The sequence below is a fragment of the Nannospalax galili genome, unplaced genomic scaffold (assembly GCF_000622305.1).
Source record: "Nannospalax galili isolate Female #2095 unplaced genomic scaffold, S.galili_v1.0 scaffold273, whole genome shotgun sequence".
In the NCBI taxonomy this organism is placed as follows: Eukaryota; Metazoa; Chordata; class Mammalia; order Rodentia; family Spalacidae; genus Nannospalax; species Nannospalax galili.
The window spans coordinates 2,044,262-2,051,255 of record NW_008333887.1 but is presented as its reverse complement, the minus strand read 5'-3'; the positions used below and the strand labels follow the sequence as shown (position 1 = coordinate 2,051,255).

The window sequence follows — 6,994 nt, the reverse complement described above, 5'->3', positions numbered from 1 at the left end:
GGCTTGTGAGTGTGTGTGTGAGTGTGTGTGTGTGTTTAAGATGTATGATTTATTACTCTGGAAAGATTTCCACATTAATAAATTCAACACTTAAGAAGATTTTTTTCTCATTCTTATGGCTATTAACTCTAAATGGATATTCAATCAGGAAAATACCCTAGATACATATCATATGTAAAACACTTTTTGGATTAACCAAAAAATTTTAAAAGAAAACACAAATATAGAGTAATGTGTATATTTCAAGAATAATCATGACAAGGAGACAGTGGTGCAAAATGCATGTTTGCAAGCACAGGTAGTATATTAGAGGAGCATCTTGCTGAGAGGAATGGAACATGAGGATTCAGTTATCAACAGGTCAAAAGCAGGCTGGATCCATGACGCCAACCCTGGTTTTGAAAGACTACCCTCTAGTGGAGTAAAAGAAAATGACATTATTAGATTTACTGGGGGGGGGGGGGGAATTGGCAATAGAAAGCTTTATGCCTTCTTGTTGCCTAAGGTGTTTATTGAAGTGACGTAAGCCAGTGGTTTGCAGTTATCATAGCCAGGAGACCAGGAAACCTTAAAAAATGCTAGCATTGTCCTTAATCACCAAATTTTTACATTGCAGTTCTCTGTTAAAAAATCCATAAATGCTTTATTTATTCATTTTATTCATTGGTTGGTTGATAGAAACAGGGTTTGAACTTGTAATTCTCTTGCTTCAGCATCTTGAATGCTGTTGTTTCTTCTTATTATTGTTATTTCAATAAACAAGTAAAACTAACTTTTTGATAAAAATGAGTTCAAATACAAGTGGCTTCTACTTGAACCAGTAACATTTCGATGTTAACCTGTTGCCTCATTCTTTACCAGACACTTTAGCACTCACTCAGGAAGATGTGTTCATGTGAGTAGGGAGGAAAGTGAGTTTTGGGGGTGTTGGGTTGGAGTGCTTCTACATAGAATTTAATATTTCCTAATTTTACTTTCTCCAGTTTGCGCTTGTGCTTTGAATCATTTCAATATTTGTAGGATTTATTTATACACAGAATCACATTAAAATTGTGACAATTATATCATTATTCCTTAAGCATTTTATTTTGATTGATTAGTATTGACTACATAATTGACAAATCTAGTACTCAAACCAAGTATAATGCACTCCCATATTGAAGGTTAAGTTGTGAGGGTCAGACAGATACACGATACAATTACTTTCCTTTAAAAATGAAACTAGCAATCTTATGCAATACTTAAGTTCAAACTCATTAAGAAACCAATGCGAAACATTTTAAGTTATAATTTAATTTGAATTGAATACTATTTCAAACACTCCGTTGTATTTAATAATTTTCCTGAGAAGTTGTTTTTGTACTGAGTACTATCTTTTTGAAAGTGAGGAATAGGATTACTTTTTTAATGTAGGTGCATGATAAAACCAAAGAATATTGTACTTGCTTTTATAAATGTAATATTTTAGGCATTCCACATGAGATTTTGTTGTGGGGGAGAAAATTTCTCTAGCTGTGAATGAAGAAGCTGAGAGCTGTCTTTGGCTGTGGTTTTCATCCCATTAAAAGAACATCACTTATCAGGGATGCCAGTTATCCTCTGAAATCCAGAATTTAGGTACTGCATCTATAAAGCAGTACCATACAAGGAATGTTGTGAAGGAACACAAATTTTAGGGCCTGAGAAGTCCTACAACTGTGAATGGTCATCAAACAAGAACCAAGAAGTCCTGGAATGCTGATGTTCCAGGAGATCGAGAGACTTGTCTAAATGTTATGCATGGCGGGCAGAAGAGAGCCAGGGAAGACTCGGCTCCTGAAACCTTGCTCAATCACATGACCCTATCATCTGGTGGAGACTTGATATTTCTGCAGCTTCTTCTGTTCCTTTCTTTCCATCTTCCTGCCTTCTTTATCTTCCCTTTTTTCTTTTTCACGTCTTCATTTAGAGCTTGTTCATAGTAATTCATAGCAATCACACATTACAAATCCACTATATTACGTGTGTACATTTTATATACATTGTAAATATAGCATTCCCAAATGAGTATTCAGTGTAATGAAAATGAACTGAAATAATACAAAAATTATAAATGAATAACCCTTAAAGTATGGTGAAAGAGTTCTGCCTTCATCATGAAGACATTTTAGGGTTCACCATTGATTGGTTTGGTAGATGGAGGTATTAATTTGAGACTTACTGCTATTTAATGTCCTGTGTATCTTGCTTTTAGAGAAATAGTCTGGGCAGTGAACAGCTGCAGGATCCGGGACAGACTGCTCAGCTGTGAATCCTTACCTTGGAGCTTCCTGGCTCTGTTACCCTGAGCATCATGTTAAGAAGTATCAACTCTGTTAAGTCATCTGTGAATCTCAGCTTAAGTAGCATCTTAGCATAACATTTTCCTCTTTGGATTGTTATGAGGATTAAAATAGATGATACATACTTAGAAAAGTTTATAAAGTGTAGTAAAACTGAATGTTTGACTTTTTAAAAAAAATTTATGTTATTATCATTGTAGTTACTGTCAGGAATATTAGCTGCTGCTGCTGCCCCTCCTCCTCTTCCTCCTCTTCCTCCTCTTCCTCTACCACACTATCATTATTTTGTTTCAGATTTCTCTTTTGTTTGGAATGTGCTTTCCACCTTCTACTCCAGTCCTCGACATTTACATCTACCTAAGTTGTTCCAGCTCTGATTCATTAAGAGGTAAGCTCTCTTCTTGACCCACAGTAGCACTTTTTTATTTCTCACCAAACTCACACCTTTCTGGTTTCATAATTATTTCAGTAATTTTATCTCTTTCTCCATTGACCTTGTAAGATTCTCAGAAAGGGGAGGTATATGCTTTAAGTACTTAATACAGTAAAATATAAAGAAAGCAACATCTACTAGCATACATCTGGATATGTTTTAGGAGTTATTTGATGCTTACAACATCTTCATAAAAGGCATACACTTTTATCCCCACTAGACAGTGCAGAAATGTTGACAGAAAGAACTTATTTGTCCTGTGTCCCCAAACTATTAAATAATGGAGCTAAAACTTGAACCGAGTTCTGTCTGCTTGCACAACCAATGCTTCTTCCACTGCACGAGGCAGTCAATATTCATTTGTGAAATAAATGAATGCTTGATCAATGGCTTTGCCAACCAATTCAATGTAGTCAGCAACAAGGGGTGCCAAAAATAAAATACTATTTTTAAAAAGGAATGAATTTCATGCACTAGACAGTGGATGCTTTTATATAGTTATGGTTGTTCAGTGTTGGTGACAGAATTTTTATTGCTGTCACGATTTGAGAAATAGAATTTGGAAGTGATGTAGGTGCCTAGTCAGAAATATGTGCTAATGTATTCAGAGGGCTAAACACCTGTGAATAAGCCGCTAATGATAGAAGGCTGACACTATGCTAGGAAGGTCTTTAGTGATTTTGCCCTTTGAAGGCTAATTCCGGTAGTGGATTAGTTCTCAATTAACTTCAGAACATGATTTAAGGTAAATAACATTGGTTGGTTGTTAGAATGTTGGACTACATCATGTTGGATCACAGTTCTCATTTTCTTTTTCGAAAGAGTTTTAGGATGTAGAGTTGCAGAAAAAGATGAGATCTTTATTTAACTAAAGGTCTTCTTTCCAGTAAAGGATATAACTCCGTTTGAAGAACTAAATTCACCACTCAGATTTACAGTCAAGAGCAGGAAGGTTGTCAGACATCAAGGGAACAAATTCTTGTTTCTTTGTCTTGCTCTCAAACTCCATTCTTCTTCCTTCTCTTCCTCCTTTTGTTCCCATTTAGGTTCAAAAGGTTCCTCTTCCCATCTTCTCTCTTTGCCTGTCTTAGTTTTCTCTCAGACAATTGACTTTTCTCTAGCTATGTTTGAAACACCATCATCAACGATAAAAAAGATTAAACTGCTGTTAAAATTGCTGATGTGAAGGACATGAAATATGTATTTTCTGTGTGTATGATATGATTCATATTTATAAGGTATATATATATATGCACAAGCTGATATTTCTTTACCATATCGTACATCTGTAGTTTCATCTATTCTGGAGGCTGAAGCAGGAGATTTGCTGGAGCTCAGAAGTTGGGCCCAACCTATGCAATATGGTAGGACCCTCTCTGTCTTGGTAGAGATAGGCATATCTCTAGGACTCGCTGCCAGCTAGCCATCCTACTTGGTGAGTTCCACACCAGTGAGAGGCCCTATCATACACACAAATAGGTGAACAGTACCTGAGGAATGACACCCGAGGTTGTCTTTTGACCACCACATGTATGCACGCACACATGCCTACTCACCGATGCACACATTAACATACACAAACATGCACATACACAAAATAGAATACTAGATAATGAACCTCATTTACAGAACTAGCAACTCAAGTTTTGTTGAATGTGCAAAAAGTCTCACAGGTGATCATTGATAGAGCCTCTAATGAAATCCTAGTTGGTGTGACCCCTGTCCCCCTGACTGAGATGTTCCTCTTCTTGCTGCCTGTACTTTCTTTCTGTTTCTTGTTCCCAGCACATCCATCCTTCAGTGAACTCAAATACCTCATTTCTTCACCACACCTTCTGTTTTCTCCTCTTAGGTGTTTGTCTTTCAATGAGCACACTAGTTCTACAAAATTCCCTGCTAAAAACTTTCATCCAGAGCTGGGTGTAGTGGCACATGCCTTTAATCCCAGCACTCAGGAGGCAGAGGCAGGCAGATCTCTGTGAGTTCAAGGCCAGCCTGGTCTGCATAATGAGTTCCAGGCCAGCTGGGGCTACAGGGAAACCCTGTCTCAAAAAGACCAAAATACATTTTTTTTATTCTAATTTAAGAGACACCCAACATCTCTGTGAAAATTAATATTCATTTAATCACATTCAAACATTGTCATTGCTTTGTTTATATTGCTTCAACATGTATTTCAGCTTATTTGTGATCTGGGATCAGTGAGTGAGCAACCTGAGGGAGGAAAATCATTCCTATGTGCTCTTTATGTCCAACAGTGTACTTTACACATTCAAAGGTTGTGGACTACAGCAGTAATTTCCTACAGCCATCGTGCTATCATTTTCTTCCAAATATCTCAGTGGAAACAAAAGGTCATCTGTTAAAAGATGCTAATCAAGAATCACCTTAGGTGTATCTTACACGGTTGGAACTCTTGGTGGGCTACGTGGATGGATCTCCACTAAAGGACATCGGGGGACACTAATCATATTCTATGTATATATCACATTATATATACAAAGGGTTCATTAAATTGGGTGGGAGGCAGTGGGAGGAGGTTCAGAGAAAGGAGAGGTTCTAAATATAATCAAACTATATTGTATGAAATTGAAAATCACAAAAAAATCAATTAAAAAATGCAAAAAGAAAAGAATCATCTTAGGGGACAGATTTTGTCAGCTTAGCAACATAAGTTGCATATGAGGATATTCAGAACAGCATTTGTGATAGGAAAAGAGAATGTATAGCTTAGCTGGTCTTTTTCTTTCCTGATCACTTCCTCTTTTTCATTCTCTTGTTTAGGGCTAACTAAATATAGTTGGGTTCATATAACTCTGTTGAGAGTCACCCAAGTTCCTGGCAAAAATTAAAGTTCAATAACCAAGCTGACATGTAAGTTCATATAAATTCTAGGCAAAAATGAAGAACCAAATTGGCCAGAGGGTAACACTCACCTTGTAGTTCAGTGTTCTTATGCAAAGTTAGTTGGGATTTTCTTTGCTTTGACCTGGGCCCTTTTATAAAGGCGGTCTAATGAAATTTATTTTCATACAAGTAAGAGGTCAATGTAGTGGTCCTGAGAAAGTAAAAGCAAACTTTTTTTCCTCAGTAAAATATTTACTTGTGTAGTCATACTGAGTCATCTAGAAATTAAAAGATCATTTACATTTTCATGTCATTTAAAAATACTTTGTTATTGTTGCCTGAGTTCTACTAGATAGAATATTAAAAGTGACTGTAATCATTCCCATCTGATTCACTTTCTTGACTCATGGCGAGCACAGGAGGCCCAGAACTGAAGTTCTCTGTTAACCATCACCCAGACTCATTCCTTTTAGTGGAAGGAATGTGTTTTCCAGAGTGAACACCATTTACTCAGCCAATAGAAGCGAGAGTCCTGTATACCTTAGCCCAAATCAAGTCTTTCAGGACTGATTTTTCACTGTCTGCTCGGAGACCACTCATTCTCTCATCTCCTGAGGCTGGAGTTGTGTGCATGTGTGGAGTTGTGTGCATGTGTGTGACAAGGGGTTACCCTGCAGTTGCATTTGCTGCCTTTACAGTGCCAGTTGCAATCCATTAGATATTTTACCATTCAGTGTGGCACACACCACCCCTGACCTTTCCACTTTGTAACTTCTTGACTGCTTTTCAGTTGCCTCCAGACATGAGGTCTGGTAAATAGTGTTCTTTTACCTCTAAACTATTACTAAAATATTTAGGGATTTTGATTTTTAAGTTTGAAACCAGCCAACAATTACTAAATAAATAAAAATAGCATTTCCTATTTTTCCTGTCTGCTTATCTGATAAACATTCCCTTCATCTTACTGGTAACTGGAGCATTTGACCTTTAGGTCTTGAACTAATACACTCTGATTTTTAGCTATAACTCCCATTCGCCTGGCTAATTTAGAGCTCTGTTCCTCCTATACTTACTTTTTGACACTGTAAATTCTCAAACCTTCTGAAGCCAATTCTTCATAGTCATTTGGCTATCTTCAACTCCTTCTTTCTTACCCACCCAAGTGTATCTTCTAAGCTAACTCTTCACTTTGATTTTCTTGTCTAGTTTTCTAGTGTCTTTGTCCACTGAGAACAGCACTGTGATTTTTGTTCTCTTCTCCTGTGTCTGTGAGGTGGTGTTCCTGGAGAAAAAAAAAACAAAACAAAACACATAGCTGTGTCTGTGGTACCTCCTGTAAATGTGGAGTATCATCCTTCAGCTGGGCTTTACTCAGGGCTGTTTCAGTTTTATA

The 6,994-nt window shown here is 37.0% G+C and overlaps 1 protein-coding gene across 10 annotated transcripts in view; it reads left to right on the top strand.

The window, feature by feature from the left end:
- The window catches only part of Immp2l (inner mitochondrial membrane peptidase subunit 2), a 964,149-nt gene that overhangs the window by 500,789 nt on the left and 456,366 nt on the right, over positions 1–6,994 (top strand). The gene's annotated exons all lie outside the window — the stretch shown is intronic.